This window comes from Anoplophora glabripennis, unplaced genomic scaffold (genome assembly GCF_000390285.2).
Source record: "Anoplophora glabripennis isolate ALB-LARVAE unplaced genomic scaffold, Agla_2.0 scaffold579, whole genome shotgun sequence".
NCBI lineage: Eukaryota > Metazoa > Arthropoda > Insecta > Coleoptera > Cerambycidae > Anoplophora > Anoplophora glabripennis.
Window position 1 is genome coordinate 121,948 of NW_019416775.1, and position 27,343 is coordinate 149,290.

Consider the following 27,343-nt stretch of genomic DNA (forward strand, 5'->3'; position numbering starts at 1 on the left):
TACCATTTTTGTTGTAAAGTTGAAAATGGCCGAGATATTGAGCAAAAACGATTTTTCCTTAAATTCAAGATGGCGGCTGACGCAGGGGTGGAATTCAGTCGCGATTCTGAATTTACACTACTATTGACCCCCCCTAAAGGTTAGAACAATAAAATTGTGGTCCCTAATTTTTTCCCGGTTAAGCCCTTTTTTTGTCTAACCCGACTGGAGTAATTTAATTTGATTTATAAAAATGCAATAAAGTGATTTTATTTTTTTTTTCTCCAAAAGGGAAGCAGGATACAAAAAAAATTCAAGAGACAAAAAAGTTGTATTTTTGGTTGCTTAATACGAAAAATATGATAAAAGTTTTAAATAAGTCCTGCACATTTTTTTTGTCAAAAATATTAGTTAAGGTGCCCCTGAGACTTTTTAAATTTTAACAAAATCGGCTAAAGGATTAAGATTTTTACGAAAAAAAACATTTTTTAAAGAATTTGACACCCAGTATCTTGAAAGGATTTCAAGTGCAGATAAAAAAATAAATCATAACTCGACTAATCATTTGATAGTAGTTTGGGCAACTTAGGTTTTTTATTTCAAAAATCGGGCCTACCTTGAATTTTATGGGCTTAAAATTAAGTAAAAAATACACAGAATACAAGCCTAAATTTGTGTATTTGTAGAGGTCGAGCGTCATATTGTTTATAACAAAAGAAAAAAAAAATTGTTCTTTTTTCAGTTTTTCGCTTATATCTCCGAAAATAAGCCTCTAATCAACATGAGGTATACTTATGTCGATTATTCTTATAAAAATTAAAAACTTTCTCTAGCAATACAATTCATTAAATAAAACATGGTAGAATTGAATGTAACAGTTCTTTTAAATACTACAAAATGCAATATTATATGTAACGTTGATATTGTAACATTCAATAATATTCTAGACATAATTTACGCAATAAGTGTAAGAGTTCATTTTTAGACGATATTTTATACGTCGACCTCTTCTGAGCACGGTAAATTTTCATTCATTCATCTTTTCTTTCAAAGAAGTAATTTGACTTTCGTTTTTAAATATGTAAAAAGACCTCCTTACTTTTCAAAATATCGAAAGCACAATGAAATTACAAAAGAAAACGTGAAAAGTCAATAAAAATGTATTTTTCTGGATCTGATAATGACTTTCACAGACTTTTACGTAAACACAACTCGAAAGAGCGGAAAAAAATAAGTTGAATTAAAAAAAAGCATCTCGGTGGCTGCTTTCTAAGTGCCACAATCCATTTGTTAAGTAAAAATTTTGAGAAGTCGAGTGCAGCATGGGCACTATGACGTCTCAGCGCTCCCCTCTCCTGGCTACCGCTCAGCCGCGCAGATCACGCTGTCTTTAACGAACATTTACTTAGTCACTTCTTGGTCGAATACAAAAAAAAAAATTCAGCGTATAAAGGAAGTCTTCTACTTTATGAGATCAAGTTTCAAAATATTAAATAGAACAGTCAAATTACAGTTTAAAGAAAAAAAAAATATATCGGCTCCTATTGGTCGGATGGAGATGCTTTTTTTTTCTTAATTCATGTTTTTTAAGCACTATTTGATGCAATTGGTTTGAAATCTGTATATTAAAAAAATTGCCGAGATAAGGACCATAGTTACCAGTTTTTTTTTTTAGTTTTTTTGTTACTAACTTTTTCATTTTGCAACTTAAAAATCTGAAATTTGCACAGACACGAGTAATTACCTTTCGAACATTTTCTACAAAATTACGATGTCTTGACTGGGGCAGAAAATATACACGCTAGAGTTTTCGACTTTATAATTTTGCAATAGGCCGCTATTTTAAAATTGGGGGTCCGGAGTGCTGGTATTTGTTGAGCACCTCAACGGTTATCTTTTCCTGTAGTTTCATCCAATTTCAGTCAAATTTGTCCTTTTTATTTAATTCTGAAAATTTTGCACATTTGTTTTTTCACTGGTAATTTTTCAATGTAAAAAAATGTTTGCGAGCTTTCGCAAAAGCCGATCTTTGCAGCAAATTTCCTCAGAAAGAAAATCGATAAATATGCCTCATGTCGATTAGAGGTTTATTTTTAGAGATATAAGCGAAGAACTGAAACAAGAGCAATAATTTTTTTTCGTTTGTTATAAACAATATGACGCTCGACCTCTACAAATAACAAATTTAGGCTTTTATTCTGTGTATTTTTTACTTAATTTTAAGCCCATAAAATTCGAGTTAGGCTCGATTTTTGAAAAAAACCTAATTCGCCCGGATTATAGTTACACTTAGGACAGACGTACAGTGGGAAATATGGGAAAAAATTCTACTCTCTTGGCTATTTTAACGATACAGTGGTAATTTCTTTTTCATTCTTCAAATAGGCTTAATTNTACTTTTAATATTCTTATAAGAAATAAAAACTTTCTCTAGCAATACAATTCATTAAATAAAACATGGTAGAATTGAATATAACAGTTCTTTTAAATACTACAAAATGCAATACTTATATGTAACATTCAATAATATTCTAGACATAATTTACGCAATAAGTGTAAGAGTTCATTTTTAGAAGATATTTTATACGTCGACCTCTTCTGAGTACGGTAAATTTTCATTCATTCATTTTTTCTTTCAAAGAAGTAATTTGACTTTCGTTTTTAAATACGTAAAAAGACCTCCTTACTTTTCAAAATATCGAAAGCACAATGAAATTACAAAAGAAAACGTGAAAAGTCAGTAAAATTGAATTTTTCTGGATCTGATAATGACTTTCACAGACTTTTACGTAAACACAACTCGAAAGAGCGGAAAAAAATAAATGGTCGAATTCATTAAAAAAAAATTCAGCGTATAAAGGAAGTCTTCTACTTTATGAGATCAAGTTTCAAAATATTAAATAGAACAGTCAAATTACCGTTTAAAGAAAAAAAAAATATCTCGGCTCCTATTGGTCGGATGGAGACGCTTTTTTTTTTCTTAATTCATGTTTTTTTAAGCACTATTTGATGCAATTGGTTTGAAATCTGTATATTAAAAAAATTGCCGCGATAAGGACCCTAGTTACCTGTTTTTTTTTGGTTTTTTGTTAATAACTTTTTCATTTTGCAACTTAAAAATCTGAAATTTGCACAGACACGAGTAATTACCTTTCGAACATTTTCTACAAATTTACTATGTCTTGACTGGGGCAGAAAATATACACGCTAGAGTTTTCGACTTTATAATTTTGCAATAGGCCGCCATTTTAAAATTGGAGGTCCGCAGTGCAGGTATTTGTTGAGCACCCTAACGGTTATCTTTTCCTGTAGTTTCATCCAATTTCAGTCAAAATTGTCCTTTTTATTTAATTCTGAAAATTTTGCACATTTTTTTTTCATTGGTAATTTTGCAATGTAAAAAAATTTTTGCGAGCTTTCGCAAAAGCCGATCTTTGCAGCAAATTTCCTCAGAAAGAAAATCGATAAATATGCCTCATGTCGATTAGAGGTTTATTTTCAGAGATATAAGCGAAGAACTGAAACAAGAGCAATAATTTTTTTTCTTTTGTTATAAACAATATGACGCTCGACCTCTACAAATAACAAATTTAGGCTTTTATTCTGTGTATTTTTTACTTAATTTTAAGCCCATAAAATTTGAGTTAGGCTCGATTTTTGAAAAAAACCTAATTCGCCCGGATTATAGTTACACTTAGGACAGACGTACAGTGGGAAATATGGGAAAAAATTCTACTCACTTGGCTATTTTAACGATACAGTGGTAATTTCTTTTTCATTCTTCAAATAGGCTTAATTTTATGATGATGGTGCGATAATCTGAAATATCTATATAGGAATTTTTCAAATCAAATGAAAACCCATCGGCCATCAGCCTCAACACCAAAGATAGAACGTTTTACGGAAAAAAAAATCAACTGCGTGATACACGGATATGACAGTGACCAAGTTTTAAACGAAATTCAATCCGAATTCAAGGACTGGGGATTTTACTTCACTAAAGACAGCATAAAAGAGAAATGGAGGACTCTCGCGAACTTATACAAATTCTTAATAGTTAGAGGAGAGAGCAACACTTCTTGGATTTATTTTGATGCAATGAGAAATCACTTCAGGAACGATTTCTTATTCCATTGGGGTAGGATGAATAAAAATATTCACGACCAAAGTGACGGTAAAGCCAAACGTTTGAGACAAAGATCCAAATCAGCATGCCCGGAAATTTTCAAAAACATATCGGTTCAACCAAGTCTAGTGGTACGACTAGAAAAAGTTTCACCGTACTATAAATCAAAAGTAAACGGTGAAGAAAGGATGAGTTCGGGCAAAAAAAAGAGGAAAAGATCTAATGAAGAATGTAGGAGTAAATCACGTAAAGAATAAAAAGTTCAAGGAAATCAACAAGTAGATCAAGTGACGAAAAAACATGAAAACAAAAATCAATCGAACGAAATTTCAGTGGCAAAAACTGAATCGTCCCATAGTTGACACTTGAAGTTGTCTTTTGACGGAAATCAAGAAAAAAGGGACAGCACGGACTTGAACAGGCCTACAAGCAAAGTCCATATAATAACTATAGGCCACTCCGATATCGATGGAAGCAGTGGGAACCTAACCATCAACTTACAGTCGATTACAAAACAATTTTTCGATAAAGAATTCTTACCACTGAAAAAGATATTACGAGTCGAAGGTGACAACATCGAGAAAGACCCTGCAACTTTGAACAAAATTAGAAACGCTTTCCTCGGATTCCCCCCAACGCAAGGTAGTACTCAAAAGCCGCTTACAGATCCTAATGAAGATAAACGTCTCACTGAAGGGGAAATGTTGGAAATAATGGAACGAATTAACAAAGAAAATAGCAAATCGGACAATGAGGTATCCACCAATTACCGCGGGTCCGAAGAAGTTAACAATTACCAGAACATGTACAGCGCGCTCGGCCAACAATACCTTATCTTACCTATAGAAGAGAGGCAAGAAGACAGTATGTCGATACAGAGTTACAGTGCTCCGAGCGCAGTGACGCAGCCTACTATGCCGTTATTCGTGATAAAAGTAGACGGTAGCAATAATCCTTTAAAAAAAATGTACCAAACGAGGTTTACTTAAAAACTGATGGGACCAGCAACTTGACAACCGAAAGCCCAAGCGCAAATAACAAGGGGGCCGTGAAGAGGACTAATATAAATGAAAAACAAGAAAGTGGACAATAACCTACATTTCCCCAGACGTCCAAGAACTTTGTTAAACCAGTTAGTCCTAAAAGTAGAACGATTATTCTTAGTAAAAAGAAAAATCTAGCACCATCAGAAGTGGATCGTCCTGAAACTGGCAATGTACATAATAATAGTAGTGAAACAGCACCAGGTTCTATTAACAGTACCAGATCTTCTAAATCCGAGCTCGTTCTAACAGAAAATGAAGAAGCCACAGACAGTAACACAAATTTAAATAAGGATGTGCTTATCGAAACTATTGAGCTCAACGATATATGTACTGTGGGTGAAAATATAAGGGTATATATATCCGAAGCAAATCAAAATAGTCAAGTGAAAATTAAAAATAAATCGCTTCATACACACAACGGACAACGGAAGAAGTTATATTTCGTAAGCCTTCAACTGTTGGGAGGAAAACCAAGGTCCTGACTAAACCAAGGGTATTAGAGAAACCTCCAGAAATTAATACTCTACCACACGCAGTAAGGCCCCCAACGAATACCAGTGAAGTGACTCTGCCCGTTTGTGTCGCAAGTGATCAAAAGAGTAAACGGCGTGGTCAGTAGTGACAATGTAGCGAGTAAGTCGGTGGACCTCGATGTTGCAGTACCACTGCAGCTGTTTAACCTGGGAGTAAATGTAAAAACTGAAGAATTCGACAATGAAAGTGTCATGTCTGAAGCGATAAGGGATGACGATGGTTTGAAAGACAATTTGTTAGCCACCGTTATAGATATCCAGGAACAGAACAATCAGGAATAAAAAGGGTAGATGATATCTATAACGGTGGCTAAGAAATTGTCTTTCAAACCATCGTCATCCCCTATCGCTTCAGACATGACACTTTCATTGTCGAATTATTCTTTTTTTACATTTACTCCCAGGTTAAACGGCTGCGGTGGTGCTGCAACATTGACGTCTACCGACTTACTCGCTACAATGTCACTATTGACCACGCCGTTTACCCGTTTGATCACTTGCGCCACAAACTTAAATCCTTCAGGTATGTTTTTCACCGCTTCACTTCTTTCGAGTGTGGTTTTTGTAACGCCATCCACATTTACTTTCCTTAAACTATTTTTAGCTCGAAAGTTTTCAGGCTTCAGTTTAGCTATCTTGTATAACTGGCGGGGTGAGATGAAAATTTCCTTCAGTTTTCCTCCCGATATTACGGGCAGCCTCACCTTACTGGTATTCGTTGGGGACCTTAACGCATGTGGTAGAGTATTATGTTCTGGAGGTTTCTGTAATACCTTTGGTTTAGTCTGGACCTTGGCTTTCTTCCTAACAGTTAAAGACTTACAAAATATAACCTCTTCCGTTGTTCTCTGTGTATGAAGCGGCTTATTTTTAATGTTCACTTGACTAGTTTGATTTGCCTCGGTTGTATATACCGTTATATTTTCACCCACAGTACATATATCGTTGAGCCCATTAGTTTCGATCAGCACATCCTTATTTAAATTTGTGTTGATTGTAGTTTCTTCATTTTCTGTTGGAATGAGTTCGAAAATACAAGAACTGGCACTGTTATAATCTTTCCGAAGTTAGTTTAACACGTAAAAAACGCTTGGCAATAAAATTTAAGAGTTTCATAGGCGTCCCTAAAAAAGTTTTCTGATAACGGTAAAAAATTATAATAATTTGTATATATTGTGCAGAAAATTTCTATTATTTGTTCATTCGGCCAACAACATATTTTAATTAATTATGTCAAACAATTTTATTATATTGATGGTAAATTTCGTTTTGTTTCATTTCAAAAGGCCTCCAAAATGCCATGGTATAATATTATTTCTCCCTTTTGCAATTGTAATATCAATGATTAATAGAAGGTGTCTATAATAAATTAAAATTACCTGAATCACACCAAATTCCGGATTGCTGCACTGCACTGCTGGGCAATTTACCAACCACTTGTCAACTGCTGAGATTTATTGCCCAGTAGCCCAATGCAACTGTGTTTGTTTTCCTTTGCCCGCTCTTGCTTTCTTCAACTAGACATTTACATTTCTACCATCTCCACGATTAGTTCGACCAGACGTGTATATGGGTATGGCTAAATAAATATGAGAACAAGTTTTTCAAATATTTCAATGCTGAGTTGCTGCGTCAGCGACCGAACCTGGTATATGTTGTCTATCCTCTTGGATCTGCAATTGATATCGGGAAGACTATAAGAGAAATTATTATGTATACTGCCAGTTTCAAGACGATCCACTTCTGAAGGTACTAGATTTTTCTTTTTACTATGAATAATTGTTCTACTTTTAGGACTAACTGGTTTAACAAAGTCCTTGGACGTCTGGAGAAGTGTAGGTTGTTGCCCACTTTCTTGTTTATCATTTATATTAGTTCTCTACGGCTTCCTTGTTATTTGCGCTTGGGCTTTCGGTTGTCAAGTTGCTAGTCCCATCAGTTTTTAAGTAAACCTCGTTTGGTACATTTTTTTTTAAAGGATTATTGCTACCGTCTACTTTTATCATGAATAACGGCATAGTAGGCTGCGTCACTGCGTTCGGAGCACTGTAACTCTGTATTGACATACTGTCTTCTTGCCTCTCTTCTATAGGTAAGAGCCTAGAGCGCGCTGTACATGTTCTGGTAATTGTTAACTTCTTCGCCCCCCCCGGGGTAATTGGTGGATACCTCATTGTCCAATTTGCTATTTTCTTTGTTAATTCATTCCATTATTTCCAACATTTCCCCTTCAGTGAGACGTTTATCTTCATTAGGATCTGTAAACGGCTTTTGAGTACTACCTTGCGTTGGGGGGAATCCGAGGAAAGCGTTTCTAATTTTGTTCAAAGTTGCAAGGCCTTTCTCGATGTTGTCACCTTCGACTCGTAATATCTTTTTCAGTGGTAAGAATTCGTTATCAAAAAATTGTTTTGTAATCGACGGTAAGTTGATGGTTAGGTTCCCACTGCTTCCATCGATATCGGAGTGGCCTATAGTTATTATATGGACTTTGCTTGTAGGGCTGTTCAAGTCCGTGCTGTCCCTTTTTTCTTGATTTCCGTCAAAAGACGACTTTAAATGTGAAGTAGGGTACAGTTCAGTTTTTGCCACTGAAACTTCGTTCGATTGATTTTTGTTTTCATGTTTTTTGTCACTTGATCTACTTGTTGATTTCCTTGAACTTTTAATTTTTTACGTCATTTACCCCTACGTTCTTCATTAGATCTTTTTGTCTTTTTTTTTCCGAAACTCATCCTTTCTTTACCGTTTATTTTTGATTTATAGAACAGTGCAACTTTTTCTAGTTCTACCACTAGACTTAGTTGAACCGATTTGTTTTTGAAAATTTCCGGGCACGCTGATTTGGATCTTTGTCTCAAACGTCTGGCTTTACCGTCACTTTGGTCATGAATAGTTTTATTCATCCTACCCCAATGGAATAAGAAATCGTTCCTGAAGTGATTTCTCATTGCATCAAAATAAATCCAAGAAGTGTTGCTCTCTCCTCTAACTATTAAGAATTTGTATAAGTTCGCGAGAGTCCTCCATTTCTCTTTTATGCTGTCTTTAGTGAAGTAAAATCCCCAGTTCTTGAATTCGGATTGAATTTCGCTTAAAACTTGGTCACTGTCATATCCGTGTATCACGCAGGTGATTTTTTTTCGGTAAAACGTTCATCTTTGGTGTTGAGCTGATGGCTGATGGGTTTTCATTTGATTTGAAAAATTTTTATATAGATATTTCAAATTATCGCACCATGATCATAAAATTAGGCATATTTGAAGAATGAAAAAAAATTACCACTGTATGGTTAAAATAGCCAAGTGAGTAGAATTTTTTCCCATATTTCCCACTGTGCTTCTGTCTTAAATGTAACTATAATCCGGGCGAATTAGGTTTTTTTTTCAAAAATCGTGCCTAACTCGAATTTTATGGGCTTAAAATTAAGTAAAAAATACATAGACGGAATAAAAGCCTAAATTTGTTATTTGTAGAGGTCGAGCGTCATATTGTTTATAACAAAAGAAAAAAAATTATTGCTCTTGTTTCAGTTTTTCGCTTATATCTCTGAAAATAAGCTTCTAATCGACATGAGGCATATTTATCGATTTTCTTTCTGAGGAAATTTGCTACAAAGATCGGCTTTTGCGAAAGCTCGCAAAAATTTTTTTACATTGCAAAATTACCAGTGAAAAAACAAATGTGCAAAATTTTCAGAATTAAATAAAAATAACAAATTTGACTGAAATTGAATGAAACTACAGGAAAAGATAACCGTTAGGGTGCTCAACAAATACCCGCACTGCGGACCTCCAATTTTAAAATGGCCTATTGCAAAATTATAAAGTCAAAAACTCTAGCGTGTATATTTTCTGCCCCAGTCAAGACATAGTAATTTTGTAGAAAATGTTCGAAAGGTAATTACTCGTGTCTGTGCAAATTTCAGATTTTTAAATTGCAAAATGAAAAAGTTATTACCAAAAAACCAAAAAAAAAAAAACAACTAGGGTCCTTATCTCGACAATTTTTTAATATACAGATTTCAAACCAATTGCATCAAATAGTGCTTAAAAAACATGAATTAAAAAAAAAGCGTCTCCATCCGACCAATATGAGCCGAGATATTTTTTTATTTTTAATTATGCATATTTGAAGAAGAATGAAAAAGAAATTACCACTGTATGTCTCCTAAGTGTAACTAATTAATTTCTCGATATTACCTATCACAAAATTACAGTCGATGCTCAAAATAAGGCAGTAACGATTTTTTTTATAAACTTATAGGTTTCACACCATTCCATACTCCCGTATGTGCTGACAAATTTAGGTGTGAACGTATTTCTATATAATTAATTATTTACTGTCAATCGATGCAAAATAAAAACTCAGTCTCATTAAAACCGATCGACGATTTTTTTTATGAAATCCGTCCCATTCCCCCCCCCCATACGGGCTGATTAATAAATGTGAGACTATTTATTAGTGTAATTACTTATTTCATGTCGGTCTGTGGTAATATGAAAACTTGAAGGCACTTTATCAGGAAGCAATAAATTTTTTTTATGAAATTCTCCCCATTTGTGACACTTTTAATTAATATAATTTCTTATTTTCTGTCTATCTATAAATTGTAACGAGCAAAATTAAGATATTACAAGTCTGTTTGGACAGAGGGAGGAAAGCTTCAATTTCATGTTTGTGAAGATTGTTTTAGAAAAAAAGTGATATTTTGGTGTAAAAACCAAATGAATATAGAATATTTTAGTGGTTTTTTTGACTACCTAGGTAGACAGAGGCAAGGTGAAAATACAGAGGAGAGGTTTTGATAGAAGTGAGAGGAACGTCCTGGAAGTAAATGTGTCTTAATTTCTTGATGTACAAATGCGGGAGGCCAGGGGAGGTCCTCGACTGCAGCCTGGAACGGAGGACGGCTAGATAAAGATTAAGTAGCACGGTAGGACATTATCCCCCGAGATAGTCGATGCGGATGAATAGCAAGGAAAGGCTCAGGATAGGACGACGGGTTGCTGCAAATATAGTTGTAAGTTAGTTAAATTAATTATGTTCCGCTATGGCCCAGCATTAAGATTTGTAATATGATAAGACGTTAACAAATTGTTCATTCCCCGCTAATTTGGTGAGGCGGAGTTTTGGTGGGTTTCCTTGGTGGTGGTGAGTAAAGGAGAAGGAAAGGACTTCACCTAAATCTGAAAAGTGGGAGGGCAGGCTTAGGACAACGGATTTTAGAAAGCTTGAGTGAATTTGATTAAAGTGGAGATCAGTCAGAAAAGAGACTGCTTATTAGGCCAACCAATAGGGAGAAAAAAGATACTGTTTTTACACTTAATTATTACAGCAAATTTCATGTATTATCTTCTCAAAAATACTTAGTAAATGAAAACCCAAGTGATTTCCCAGCAAAGTCGTGAACAATCGTTTCTTAAACAATAAAAACTGCAAAAAAATTACATATTTTTGATTTTTTAATAATAATAATAATAATAATTGTTTATTAAATAGGATATCCTAATATACACAAATCAATTTAAATTTAAATATAAATACAAGCACACAGTAAGAGGATAGCCAAACTAAGGATCAATTAACACATATTATTTACTTTTGTATATTTAACAAGCTGTCTTTTAAATGCAACAAGTGACTGGCATCTTTTTAACTTTACTGGTAATCTATTGAAATTAACAACCCCTTCATTAAATAGACAATTCATTGTATGACAATAATTTGTTCTCCAAACATGGAAGTTATCGGCACCTCTAGTAAAGTAGTCGTGAATTTCATGATTCCTTATAATACTGGTTAAAATAATCAGGTAACAAATTATTTATAAGCTTATACAGGGTGATTCAGAACTTATCCAAAAAAAAAATTCTGCATGTACAGGGGACCCTTACAAATACAATTTTGTAAAGAAAAAATGAAAAAGGGCAGTTCGAAAATGATTTAAAAATACACTTCTGCACGGCACTGGAAACTGGTCCACTGTAAAACCTGACCTGGCACAATGCGACCGGCATGGCGGTGTGATAAAAACGAACAAAAACTTTCGCAAGGAAAGAAATATGTAAATAGGATTTTATCGCACCTATTTTATATCGGCAAATTCAACTGCATTTGCCTTTATTGTTATTATTAATTAATAAAATTAATTTGTGTTTTTAAATAATAAAATCATTTGACACACCCGATGTTACAACAATTGTTCAAAATTTTATCCACCAATGTGACATTTGGGTCCGTTGTACTCTGTTTCCACAAACTAATACAAATGTTGTCTTGTTTCACCATAACGCAAATGCTTCACCATAAATTAAAACGATATCCATCAACACCGAGTACACGCAAACCATTTTTGACACTAACTACTAAAAACCTTTTATAAACATCACAGATAACAGGTAAATATCGCAATGACGATTGCAAAATTTATAACTCCATCAAATTTGAAACAGGAAAAACAGTCTTGCGGAAAATGACAGATAATAATATGTAGTTTAATCGTACGTAAGATGGTTTCTGTCTAATGCATAGTTTTTACACAATTGCATTGTAAACAAATCAGGGTCTTTTTTGCACTGCATGGCGATTTATCAAAAATGAAATTCGGAAAATGGCATCTGAAAGTAGACGATAAAATCTCCAATTTGTATATCTCGGATTTTGGCCTGGGTGATGGGAAATATACTAAAAATGCCCTTGAAAGTCATCCGAAACGATCGAAAGTACGCTCCACGCGGTAGTGGGGGAAGCAGCAAGCGGAGGACTCTGGCTCGAGCATACTTTCGATCGTTTCAGGCGACTTTCAAGGGCATTTTTTAGCATATTTCCCATCACCCAGGCGAAAATCCAAGATATACAAATTGGAGATTTTCGATTTTTGTCTACTTTCAGATGCCGTTTTCAGAATTATTGTTAAATACTTTACTTATTGTAGGAAAATTAAGACACGATGCTAAGTTTAATTGTTTAATAACTGGGCTAATTCTTACATTTTCTTACTAACTTACTGACTTCCTGGTGTCGAGCATTTTTGATAAATTGAAAAAAAAGACCCTAATTTCTTTGTAATGTAATTGTGCAACAACTATTCATCGGACAGAAACCATCTTGCACACAATTAAACTACATATTATCTGTCAGATGGTTTTTCCAGCTTCAAATTTGGCGGAGTTATGAATTTTTGAAAAAAGGTCTATTTTAGAGGTTTTTCCGGATTTTCGCTGTAAAAAATGAACCAATCAGGCCGCACAAAAAAACACTATAGGTTTTTTTTATTCTCTACAAAAGTCCTATTGAGAGTAAGACGATTCCGTCATTATTTTCCGAGATATTATAAAAAAAAAGAAAAAAAATGTCATTGTTTTTGCAGTTTTTATTGTTTAAAAAACAATTGTTCACGACTTTGCTAGGGAAATCACTTGAGTTTTCATTTACTAAGTATTTTTCAAAAGTTAATACATGAAATTTGCTGTAATATTTAAGTGTTCGAAAAAATCTCTATTGGATGGCCTATATGGTGTCCGAGATGGAGAAGGGAATGAGTGACATGGAACTTAGTGGGCAAAATTATAAGGGGGTCGGATGATCTGCAGAATATGTCAGAAGGGGAGGTTAAAATTATAAAAATAGTTTCATGCCGCAGCCCATGGAATCATCAGAAAGAGTTTTAAAATCATAGTAAAAAGGGGTAACGTGGAAATCGATTACGGATGTGTTACAGATGTTGTAGATTTGGTCACATGATAAAATTTTGTAAATAAAATGAACTATGTATAGGAAATCACAACGCAAGGGGTTGTAAAGACAGATAGGAAATGTTAATATTAAATATAACGAAAAAAATATCCCCTGGCCAACGAGGCGCTTGATGGAATAATTTTGGCGGTTATAACCAATATAGACCTTCAACTGCTCTTATATAATTGAACTAACAAATTTATCAAAATTAAATTTGTACACAGATATAAGAAATATGTAGTAAATATTTTTTAAATGAAAATGTGATTTGCAGGACTTAATATTCCCAGAACAAGTGGTGTTAACTAATACCAAATCTGATAGTACTGTGTCCACTCCTGTTAACAAATAATCTCCGTGATGGTTTTGTAGGTGCTTTAGGTTAGTACAAATATTTTGGTAAGATCACATTTTTCCTTTTCAAAATGCTAACACATACTTTAATTCGAATGAATTCGAAAAGGATGAGGCTCAAAATAATGTTATGTTTTATTTTTCTGTTAATACAAAATCTTGTTTTTTGTCAATAATCTTCCTTAGCTACCACAGACCCTATAGCTGATCCGATAAAAATAAATAAATCATATATGCAAAGATAAGTAATAAAACCATCACTACAGTCTCACCAACACAAGGTTATAACTGTAAAAAATATAACTAACATTTTAAGCTACACTTGATTATTATTTTTAGATCTAGATTTTTTTTTATATAAAAACACGATGTGAAAACTTTTTTAATTATTTCAAAATCCATTCGAAAAATCGTCACCGTTTTATTACAAATTAATGAATAAAATAACCAATAACCAGATCCTGTCTTGGATTAACAGGCAGTGAATCTTGTGGGAAGGTACCTTTACCAACAGATTTACCAATTGAAGTACCATTAGCATGTTCCGGGGACTTGGGATATTTGGAGCAATATTTAATTAATGAAAATACTATGGCTTTGGCAAGTACAGCCTTCATAAATGTGCGAGTCCCACATGACCCCGACTGTTAAGCAAACAAACTTACAGTGGGGTCGATGATTAACATAAAATTCCATAAGGACAGATTTACATTTCTTTACGAGCTTTAAACATTAATTTGCAAATAGATCATTTAAGATACTTTGAAGGTTTATCCAATTGAAAAAGTATTTTTTGGTTAAAGACGGTTGTTTAAAAAATAAAGGCTCTTTTGTAATCCACTTTCATTCAAAGATAACACAGCCCCACAAAAAAAAATTGAAATTATTTTCTCCGATATCTGAGAAGGTGCACTTCATGTTTTTGGGGTTGCTGAATCCGAATCCGGGGTCCGTTTAACCCCATCACGTCAGGGTCAAGGGCATCTGAAGGTCAAATTGTGGAATGACTATTAAAAAATCTGGAAAAATGTATATATATATTTTCGGGGTCGCTAATCTGAATCCGGGGTTCTCTTGACCTTGAAGTGTCAGAATCAAGGTCAAATAAAGGTCAAAACCCTAAAATTTGAAGATTTTGACTCCGACTTCTTGAAGAGCAGAAAATTTTGCGTCCGAATATGTATTGACTTTTTTTTAGAACAGACCTTTGTAGGTCACGTGATGGTCATCCAAAATCAAATCCATTTTCCAGCTTTTGGCTGTAAATTGAGATCTTGGGTCTTTGATGAGTTGATATTTTTTGGGTCATTGATCACGATTCTGGTATTCATTTGAGCCAATCACGTCGGAATATAACGATATAATATTTTCTTACTCCGGATTCTGAAAGAGTAAAAAATTTCATCCGTGTGTTTGCATCCAGGGCACCTCCCCGTGGTGACGGCGGGCAACGGAGTTGTCCCGCTATTCGGCAAAGTTCCTGGAACAGGACGCGTATGCCGTCATGGCAAACCCAACGGAGAAATTTACGATGCAGGAGGATGGAACCCCAGTATCGGCGGCTGGTCAGGGTGGGAAAGTGGGCCCGCAGGCGTCGTCATCCAGTGACCGCGGCTCTGTTGAGGTGGCTACCTTGGCCTCACCAGAGTATAAAGCTACAAATAGTAGAACCCATAGACATGAGCATGACAACCCAAAAACCCCATATCATTTCTGTTATGTTTGTGGTAAATACGTATTCGGATGTAAAATTGTCTGCTCTTTCGGAATCCGGGGTCAAAAATATCATATCAAATTTTAGGGTTTTGACCTTTATTTGACCTTGATTCTGACATTTCAAGGTCAAGAGAACCCCAGATTCAGATTTAGCGACCCCGAAAACATGTATATCAAATTTTCCAGATTTTTTAATAGTTATTCCGCAATTTGACCTTCAGATGCCCTTGACCCTGATGTGATGGGGTTAAACGGATTCAGCAACCCCAAAAACATAAAGTGCACCTCCTCAGATATCAAAGAAAATAATTTCAATTTTTTTTGTGGAGCTGTGTAATGAAAACGATGTTTTTTTTTCAATATTTACATATAAATTATAGTTAAATTAATTTACCTTACAATGCTAAGATAAACACAGTTATTTTACTTGGCTAATCAATGGTTATTATATGTGTACTAATCAAATTTATAATAGATGTTATTTGGTGTTATGTTTATTTCATGTTCAATTGCTGCTTTTAGCTTTTCAAGTGGGTGAAGAGGATGTTTAATTATCTTATTTTTTATATGGCCCAACAGATAAACATCTAAAGGCGTGAGATCGGGGCTTCGAGTAGGAGTAGGCCACAAACCCCTAGTAATCAATCTAGCTGGCACCAGTATGTGTTATAGCTCCATCTTATTCAAAATGCCCATGCTGCAGTTCATTCTCGTGCGTTAATTCCGGGGCTTGCAATCAAATGTAACTGTAAGGATGTAAGGTAAGCATAAAATTATGCGGATTTTCTGTAGCCTAAATTCTATAATTCTGACTATTTGCATAACCAGATAAATGTACCCATACCTCATCAGAATAAATTAAGGTCTAATAAATTATCGTCGTTTAAATGTTTTTTAAACCATCGACAATGTTGTACTCGTTGGTTGTGATTAGGAGGACGTAATTCTTGCACGGTGGAAACAGCTGCTTTAATGCCTTGTGACAACTCCCAACTGATTTTTCAAAATTATTTAGTTATTTATGCCCGTTTGCACCGTAGTGTTTAATCCAGGATTAAGTCTGAACTTGGATTAAAATATAACTTTTTGTTTGCACCGTTTCAAATCTATGTATTAATCTATACTCCGCGGTCAAAATTATAGAGAGTGACTCATCGCTAGCTTTTGGACTAGTAAGGGGGATGAAGTGTGCCGGGAACGAAAATCCATTCGTGTATCTGCGTAAAAGGCAACAAAATATAGAAAATATTGAAAAAAGATAATAAAAACATAACATCTAATATTTTTTACGGTTTGCTATAACCGGCACTTTGATCAATTTTAATTATTACAGCATTTTAAAACGTCCCACTTGTGTTTTTTCAATTTATAAATTTATTATAGCCATGGAATTAGACCCCTCGTCTACGCTTATGCTATGACATTTCTCAGGACGGATAATTCAAGTCTGTTTACACCCACTAAAAAAGCATTTCCCTATTCCCTAACAAGTGCAAAAGACAGAGATAGAATATAGATCGACGTTCAGTGTAACTCGGTCTATAGACGATTATAGATTCTATCGATGTGCGTAGCGAGCGGCACAAAGATAAATAATATTGAACCGTATAAAAATCATTTTATATTTTATACCCATTATGGTAATAGTGCTCTATAATTTCGACCGCGGAGTATAGGATTAATTTAAACCCTCAAATTTGACCGCTTAAACTTGGATTAATGAGAAAATATAAATTGACACTATTGACAGTACTTAGCTGCTAGTTATAATTTTTTTAAATAGGCATTTCTTCCTTTTCCTGTCGACTGTGTATGAGTGAGCGGTGTTAAGACATCATTGAGAACTTTGAGATGGATTCAGATTCTGACTGTGTTGTATTAGATGATTTTGATATTCACGAAATTATAGACTTTGGATTTCCTAGATATATTAGAAATGATCTATTTCATAATCTAGACCAGTGTTTCCCAAAGTGTGGGTCGCGACCCCCCGGGGGGTCGCAGTGAGGTATTAAGGGGGTCGCCGGGAATTTCCAAAATAAGAGAAAACGCCACTTTGTTAAATCATGTATATTTATTCTAATAAAGTCGTAGGTAATTATTAACAATTTGTTATCAAATGAAAGATTAATCTAAATAATATTAATAAATCTTAAAAGTAAAGCGAAAAATAAAGTAAAATAGTATAGTGTTAATGAGACCCATGCGCCTGTTTTTTTGAAACCAGTCTTTCAAATCTGACCTGTGTATTCGAGACACACACAATTATATCATTTTCCAGTTCCAGGCGATTTCTCATTTTTGTTTTGATGGCAGTCATAGATGAAAAACTTAACTCACAATCAGATAAATACAATGTTACGAATGGAACCAAATATAACTTATTATTAATTTATTTTTATTGTAAATATTGTATTTGGCAGAAGTGCCATTAGTTAACTGTTAAATTTAATTTTAATATATTTAATTTAAACTTAAACAATAAGGTAAAATAAAATTTCAAAAATAATCAGTTAATTGTAATTTAGGCACGCTATTTTGGTTTGAGTGATGTGTAGGGGGGTCACCGAGAAAATTTTTAACAAAAAAGGGGTCACGCTTTAAATAAGTTTGGCAAACGCTGATCTAGACAATATGACTTTTTTCAGCAGATTTAGGTTGACAAAAGAGACCACATTACATCTGCTGATATGTGACATGTATGTTTTACGAACACGTCGGCATGAACACGATGCAATTGGCAATCAGAACTTTGGAGTTATAAAAAGCTCTTATTCTTAACATGATTTTGTATTTCTGGGAATAATAGTCCAACAATTGGTTCTATGCTCGTGCTGGTCATTTGTCTGCTATTGCAGACTTTTCAGGGATGGACATATCAACAGTGTCCAGAATAATTGTACGAGTATCAATTGCAATAGCTCGGCTTTATCAGAGATACATAAAAATGCCAAACCCAGAAGAAATAGTTAGTGTGAACATGAGTTCTATAAAATTGCATCATTTCCTAGAGTGTTAGGTGTCATTGATGGTACTCATATTAAAATTTTGGTTTGAGAATTTGACTTAGACATATTTTTTTCCGAACATAACTGGACATAAGTTAGCAGCATAATAAAATCCCTAAACAATATTCATAAAGCCCAGTTTAAATTAATCTACAATCGGCAGAAAGTGGTGCAAAAGCTGATTATTAAAACCTAGTTTTAAAATTAAACCAAGTTCAATTGAACTTGGCTTAAATTCTAAACGGTGCAAATGGGCATTAGTTAACTATTTTTTTTACTTTAGCTTTAGGTTATAGTATATTATGTAATAAGTGTTGTAAAAAGCATTTTACGCACGAATGGAAAAGTTACGCATGACGCCGAGTGCGTAATTCTATGAGTGGGTAATTGCATTACACCACGTATTACGTACTGTACCTACGACCACTACTGTAAATACTTAAAAACACACCGTCCGCGATCAATGTAAGATTCCTATTTTACGTACGGTAAAAAAATCGCACAGCTTGGTAAAAAAATCGTACAGTTTTCCTAGCAACTGCCTAGCAACGTCCAATACAAACAGTATTGTATTGACCGTTGCTAGGAAAACTGTGCGATTTTTTTACCGTACGTAATAGGAATCTTACATTGATCGCAGACGGTGTGTTTTTAAGTAATTACAGTAGTGGTCGTAGGTAAAAGAATTTACATAATTCAAAGTACATTAAGTTTATCGCTGTACCTGTTTACATAGATAACTGTGAAATAGGACTCTTAGGACTTTGCACCATTCGTTGTCGAATATCTTCAACAACATTTTCTGTTAAAACAGTAGGTCTGCCTGACGACGCCCTTGCAGATGCAATGTTTTTCATCATATCTTTTACTAGAATTAAACACATCATATATTAGCATCAGGAGAAGCTTCAACAAATTGTTCCATCTGCGTTCCGTGTACCACTATGAAAATGTACAGGGTGATTCATTATATTTTGACCCCCCCCCTTTACTTTTTTGTTTTAAGAGATAAAAAAATGTAAAATACAAAAGTTGCACGATTTTTTATGAATTTCTCGAAAATGATATTTAAAAAACAAATGAAGTCCAAACAAAATCTATAAATCCTTACGTAATTGGAAAAAAGGCAGAAGTACCTGAAAGAGGTCTAACAATTACAAGATATCTTATTAATAAAAAACATTCTTTTCCTTTTTTTAATAGTATCTCGTTTATTGTTAGAGATGGGCCCAACAAACCCTATATGACTATGCTCGACAGAGAACGTTTTATCCAAATATGTAAAAATATACAGGGTGTTCCATTTAAATTAACAAAGTTAACATTTGCGGCCATTTTGTTTGGACTTCATTCATTTTCTTAAAATTCATAAAAAATCGTGAATTTTTTGTATTTCACATTTTTTTATAACTAGAAAAAAGTTTTTCAATTCAGACAAAGATTAATTTATAGAAAAACACAGAAATACTGCTAAATTGTATAAAAAATACGCATAAAAACCCGAAAAATTACGAACGCCTCTGGATTGACAGTTCATTTAGGGTCCTACTTGGTAATTTTTCCTTGATAATTTCTGAAACATAACTCAAAAAAATCAAATTTACTGAGCGACAAGACAAATTGGTCACGTGGGACTCGGACATTTATGAAGGCACTATTTTATATTCAAACAATTTTTGATACTGCCTTTAATAGAAATATGCTTTTGCTGCCTCTAATGTCAATTTTGATGAAATATATTTAGCTTATTGTTAAAGAACTTGAATATGTGTATACTTCTACCATCGTGCCATAAATATGTGGAAATAGTTCCAGATATTTTGATTCTATTATTTTTTTTAGGTTTCATACTTATGTACACTAAGAGGAAAGGACGCAACAGCAATTACTAATGTAATGAGGCTTGCTGCAAACTTCAGTGTCTATGGAAAACTTGCAGAAAAAACATTTCCTGAATTGAAATTGAAAAATGTAGTTGTAAGTATTTTTGCAAATATTTGTTAATATATGTGTTAAAAATTTTTTTTTAATTAGTGACAGAAAAGAAAATTTGTTTGTGGATTTTGAACTAGTTTCAGTAACTTCCTCTATCGTTATTGTAGCTATCAGTTAGAAAGATATAAAGTTAATAAAATCAAACTCGATCATATTTATATTTCCAGGTTCAGTTGAGAAGAGGTTCCAAGCAACAGGGAAGGAAATAGAAGATATTATAAGGGTGTTTGAAAATTGAAGATGTCGGGAACTAAAATCTAGCATATGTCATAGCGTAAAAAGAAATAATTGTTTGTAAACGCCAAATATACCGCATTGATAAGGCTTCGGAAAGCTTATATCAACATTAAAAATGTGACTCATCTCATCATTCTCGGGAAACTGATTTTGCAAATGAAATTGATGTTACCAACTAAGTATATTGGTGAAAAGGTAACAACTCATTGCAGTGTAATAATAGACACTCGAATAATACTTTTGATAACTAGTAAAGGTGAGAATATTTTATTTTATTTTCAATCCCTTTTTGAAAAATAAGGCATCTTAACCGTTTTATCCTCGCATCATTCTAAAACACTTGTAGCGAATAGGCAACCATTTTTTATAAATTTTTTTGCACACTTTAAATATGAATTAATGCACTAATAACAGACTTTCCCCCATTCTGACACAAATTTTCTATAAAATGGACCTAGTTTGAACCTCAAATTACTTTTTGTCGTAAAGGAATTTGTAATTTGCCGCTTTGCAACATGACTGTGGCCCAAAGCCTGCTGTTTTTCATAATTTAAACAGTATAAAAAGTCAAATATTAAAAAAAAATTACTTGTTCATTAAATCTCATTCAAATGCTGACGGTTACTGTTTTATAAATTAATGTTAATGTATCATTGTTCAAATACACAATATCCTTATTGATAGTGGAAACAGAATATTGGCAAAAGTTTTTATAATTTTATTTCATTATATACAGGGTGTAACTTTGAGTGGGGGACATATTTGTACAGAGGCTTCCTTTGACCTTTAGAAACACGTATCGGTAGTTTATTTTTTCAAGTTCACTTTTTTAACCTTTTTTTTAAATGTTAATTATAGATGTTTGAGAAAGGAAACAGACATTTCTCAAAGCTTGACTAGAAAAACAATGTTTTTAGTATATTAGCTCTTAACACCGTCGACTGCGTTCCCAAATATATCACTTCCCGTTTGAATTCTAGATATGGGTTTTTATCAGTTGAAGATGTGGTTCCAACACACGGGACTACTTAAAACATGGGCTGACATCAACATCAAACTAGCAAACTTGAGGAATAGGATGTTTTTTTCTATTGAAAGTGTAGAAAATTGTCTTTTTCCGGATCAAGTCACAAATGATTTCATACGTCACAATGAGGGTCGGTTAGGACATCAGTTTAGAAATTTCAATTTTAGTCTTATTTTTCTGCAATAGATTAAAGTTCTTGGTTATCCCGTTGATTCTTGAGATTTTATATGGTCTCATGCTACTCAATAGAATCGATGACGAAACTATAGGTTGTTTTGAATTAGTGCGTGATTCGTCTAATTTTGAAACGTCACTTAATTTTATAGAAAACCAATGTAATTCTCTTTCTAGTACGCAAACAATGCAAACAAAAAAGAAAACAAGGCTTAAAACTGTAGGACAAGGAGGTGTCATTATATGTCCGGCAGAGATCGAATTACTGAAGAAGGAGATTGTGGATTTAAAGCTGAAAATTCGAGATCTCACTGCAACTGCCTGCGACTCTTATAGATAACGCGACGAAAATAATGATACTACAAAATGCCAACGAGGGGCTAAACAAGAAAATCTTATATTTAAAATCCTTGAACAAACATTTAATGAGTGCTTCATTGAGCCACGCGGACAGAGAAAGAGAAAAACAAGAGAAAGAAGAAAGTCATACCACTAGACAGATGGCACTGAAATCCCAACTACTAGAAATCTAAAAACAAATGGTATTTAAAGAGTGTGGCATTACAACTAGTCGGAATAATCGATACATCGCTACAAAGCGATGGCCGATAATGAAGCGAAAATTGCTCTTCTGAAAGAGAAAGAGGAGTTGCTGCAACAGATGAAGAACGTCCAGGCTCAAGGTACATCGAGTAAGATCGCAGAACAGAGAAGAAAAGAGTTCAGGAGCTGGAGGTGCAGCTACACGACTTGGTACAAGAGCAAGGCCGCCTCATTAAACTGAAAGAGAAGAGACGAACAGCGACTGGGCAGACTGAACCAAGAAATAGTCCAGATGAAACGGGACAAAGTAAAGTTGTTGCGAACGATGCAAGAAGATAGCGAGAAATTTCGGCAGTGGAAGTTTGAGAAAGAGAAGGAATGCGAACGGCTAAATCAGGAAGATGGGGAAAAGGGGAACGAAATAGTTCAGTTGATATATTAGCACTGGCTTGGCACATGTTATGGTTACGTAAGTTTTTTTAATTTTATAAGTTTTTGTTAATTTAAATTTAATTTTTCGTTTAATACCCCCTCCATTGGTTTTTGTATCTTCGTTCTCTCCCCCCTACCTATCGGGAGCTCTATGGTGCGACAAGGACGTTTTCGAAGCTATGGAGCCACGCGTGTGTCCGCTTCTAATTCCACTTTCCGATTTTCGCTAATAAAATTTAGTGCAAAAGGGTGAAGACAGGCTCGAGTGAGTCGAATCCGAATTAAGGTATTACATAATTTGAATTTGTTATAGGCAAGCGAGTGACAAGTTTAAGTGGAGGTCCTTTTAAAGAAGAAATCAAATAGCCAAATTTTGCAATACCGGGTAATGATGTATTTTCATGAATAGTAGACTTAAAAAAATCTATATATGCGGTAAACTGCATCACCAGAGAATTTTATTAAATCAACATTTGGGAGATTTATTAGGTTATTTTTAGGTAAAGGTGACAGCGGTTGATTTATTGGCATAGCATTTAAAAATAACTCATTAAAACAAGTTTTAATTTTATAGAACGTTGTGTCGAATTCATGAGATACTTCGATCGCGTCTCGCATTTCTTCCTCATCCTGTATAACTAAAGGAATTAAAGCGGCATGTTGTTTACTAAACTCATTTTTAATAGCATCATTATCAGCGTACCTAGCTTGAAATAAACTTTTAGATGATAAATTGTCTAATTTAATTATTTCGATTTGACGTAATGATTTTATCAGCCATCTGTAACTGATGAAAAAAATGCGATCAATATGCAATCGATGTTTGAACAAAGCGAGGGGATTCTTCAATTTTAATATCAATAAGATTGTTGAAATATAATATGTATGCTATAATTGGTTCAAAATAAACGGTTTTAGTTGGTATAAATTCGAGACAAAAGCGTAGCGGTATAGTACTTGGTCTATAAAAAGTGCGAAGTAATCTAAAAAACGCCGATTGGCACTTGAAACTCTCAAAATTGATTGAAAATAAGATTGAAATAAATATAATAATTATTTAACAATTATGATTTATGTGAATTAAATTGTAATTAGAATACCCCCCTCAATATTATTTAAAATAAACAAATCAGCAGCCAATGTGACCAAAAAATGTTAAATATATAAAATAATTAGTGGACTGTAAAATTTTGGTGATAATCAAAGCACAGGAATTGACGTCGACTAACTGGATTCGACTCGCACCTGAGCTTGTCTTCATCCTTTTGCATTTAATTGTATGAGTGAAAATTGGAAAGCGGAATTAGAAGCGAGCACACGCGTGGCTTGATAGCTTCGGAAATGTCCTTGTCGAATCATCGAGCTCTCGACATGTAGGGGGGAGCGAGCGAAAGTACAAAAAACAATGGAGGTGGTATTAAACGAAGAATTAAATTTAAATTAACAAAAACTTATAAAAATTAAAAAAACTTACGAAACCATAACATGTGCCAAGCCAGGGCTAATATATCAACTGAACTATTTCGTTCCCCTTTTTCCCATCTTCCTGCTTTAGCCGTTGGCATTCCTTCTCTTTCTCAAACTTCCTCTGCCGAAATTTCTCGCTATCTTCTTGCATCGTTCGCAACAACTTTACTTTGTCCCGTTTCATCTGGACTATTTCTTGGTTCAGTCTGTCCATTCGCTGTTCGTCTCTTCTCTTTCAGGTTAATGAGGCGGGCTTGCTCTTGTACCTTTTTATTAATTCGTGTAGCTGCGCCTCCAGCTCCTGAACTCTTTTCTTCTCTGTTCTGCCATTTTACTCGATGTACCTTGAGCCTGGACGTTCTTCATCTGTTGCAGCAACTCCTCTTTCTCTTTTTGCAGAAGAGCAATTTTCGCTTCATTATCGGCCATCGCTTTGTAGACCACCATGTATCGATTATTCTGGGTAGTTGTACCGCCAAATTCTCTTTCAGTACCATTTGTTTTTGGATTTCTAGTAGTTGGGATTTTAGTGCCATCTGTCTAGTGGTATGACTTTCTTCTTTCTCTTGTATTTCTCTGTCCGTGTGGCTCATTGAAGCACTCATTAAATGTTTGTTCAAGGATTTTAAATCTTAATATTTTCTTGTTTAGCCCCTCGTTGGCATTTTGTAGAATCATTATTTTCGTCGCGTTATCTATAAAAGAGTCGCAGGCAGTTGCACAGTGAGATCTCGAATTTTCAGCTTTAAATCCACAATCTCCTTCTTCAGTAATTCGATCTCTGCCGGACATATAATGGCACCTCCTTGTCCTACAGTTTTAAGCCTTAACTGTTTTCTTTTTTGTTTGCATTGTTTGCGTACTAGAAAGAGAATTACATTGGTTTTCTATAAAATTAAATGACCTTTCAAAATTAGACGAATCACGCACTAATTCAAAACAATCTATAGTTTCGTCATCAATTCTATTGAGTAACATGAGACAATATAAAATCTCAAGAATCTACGGGGTAACCAAGAACTTTAAGTGCTTCTACGTTTTCCAAATAATCATCAAGTAAATGACGTAAAGCGTGAGGATCTTCTGAAGTTAATTTTGGTAACCTTCCTATTGCAGAAAAATTAGACTTAAATTCAAATTTCTAAACTGATGTCCTAACTAACGATCCCACATTGTGATTTATGAAATCATTTGTGACATGATCCCGAAAAAGATAATTTTCTACACTTTAATTTTTTAGTTTGATGTTGATTTCAGCCCATGTTTGCGTGCTAGAAAGAGAATTGATATTCTATAAGTACTTTGATTATCAAAATTTTACAGTCCACTAATTACTTAACATCTTTAAAATTTTTTGGTCACTTGGGCCGCGGATTTGTTTATTTTAAATAATATTGAATTAATTTAAATAATTTTACTTATAGGAAGGGATGTCGAGCAACTCGGATTCAACTCACCTGAGCTTGTCTTCACCCTTTTGCACTTAATCTTATTAGCGGAATTAGAAAAGGGCACACGCGTGGCTCGATAGCTTCGAAAACATACTTGTCGAATCGTGGAGCTCTCAACGTGTAGGGGGGAGCGAGCAAAGGTACAAAAAACAATGGAGGGGGTATTAAATGGAAAACTAAATTTAAATTAACAAAAACTTAAGAACCCGTAACAGTTATGAAAAAAATTGTTAAATTTAGAAATTAGTATTATAATTTGTGACCTACATAAATTTTCTGAAAAGTTGGACAATATTAAGTCTAGGATGTTATTTATTAACATTTTCAATGAATTTGAAAGACGATAAATATTTTTAGTCGTTAAAAATAAAAATGTCAATTTCAATTTATCTAGATCCTAAACTTTGTATATGTCCATCATTAAATGATATTAAAATTTCTAGATATTAACAGATTTTGAATACATAATACACGATCAAAGTGAAATTAAAGAGAATTTATCGAGGGCACCATTTAGCAATATATTAACTAATTTTATTCATAGCAACCTTGACGCTGATCATCTCTTGAGAAATAAGTTTTTTACTCGTAAGAATTTTTTAAATGATCTTTGAGAAATTATTATTATAAAAAGTGATAGAGGTAATGTTACAAAGCTAATAAACTTGTGTCTAAGTTAAAACAAACTCGAGAAATTTCTGACGAAGTATCTAAAACTTTGACATTGCACCTCGTTTTTATGCTTAGCCTAAAATACATGAACTTGCGATCCGTCCAATTATGTCATCTATTAATTAGCTAAATGGGTTTTAGCAAAGTTTTTGGCAGATATTTTGACTAAATCATACAAAATACTGATGAAGATTTTTATGTTAAGGATTCTTTCTATTTCAGTAGGTTGTTTTATTTAGAACTACCAGTTGCCGGAGGGCTTTGTGGTTATCACTTTTGACGTTGTTTACCAATTTACCTTTGATAGAATTTTGTCTAGTATTACTCAGAACTCGATAAAACTGGATGATTTGGTTAGGGATTGCCTGTCAAAAGTACATATTACTGCACCGTTTGTAAAACGCTACGTCGATGATTTGATCCTGGCTATCCCACCAAATGAGATTGGCAACTTACTCAGGGTTTTTAACAGCTGTGATAGCGACATCCAGTTCACCGTTGAAAGGGAACATAACAATTGCATCCCGTTTTTGGATGTCGACTCATAGAAAGCCACGAAGAAGTATAGAAAATCTATGAGTAGTGGCAGGTCTTTCGTACCATCGTAATTGGTTGAAATCTATCCTAATCTCAACCCTTAAAGCCAGAATGCGTAAACTTATATATCCCAGGTTTTTAAATCAATCTCTAAAGGAGTTAAAAATACTTTTGATCGAGAATTCCTACCCAGAAAATCTAATTAATAACATTTTTTTCAATAGTGACAGTAGCAATGTTTCGTCATTAAATAATAGATTTTTGAATAATAACAGCAAAACTGATAACAATTCACCAATCATTGCA

At 34.0% G+C, this 27,343-nt stretch overlaps 1 long non-coding RNA gene across 1 annotated transcript; it reads left to right on the forward strand.

The window, feature by feature from the left end:
* Positions 1-16,166: 16,166 nt before the first annotated feature.
* Positions 16,167-20,729, forward strand: LOC108910650. Its single transcript, XR_002763089.1, has 3 exons — positions 16,167-16,255; positions 20,345-20,479; positions 20,665-20,729. It is a non-coding gene; the product is annotated as an uncharacterized LOC108910650 (long non-coding RNA).
* The last annotated feature ends 6,614 nt before the right edge of the window (positions 20,730-27,343 follow it).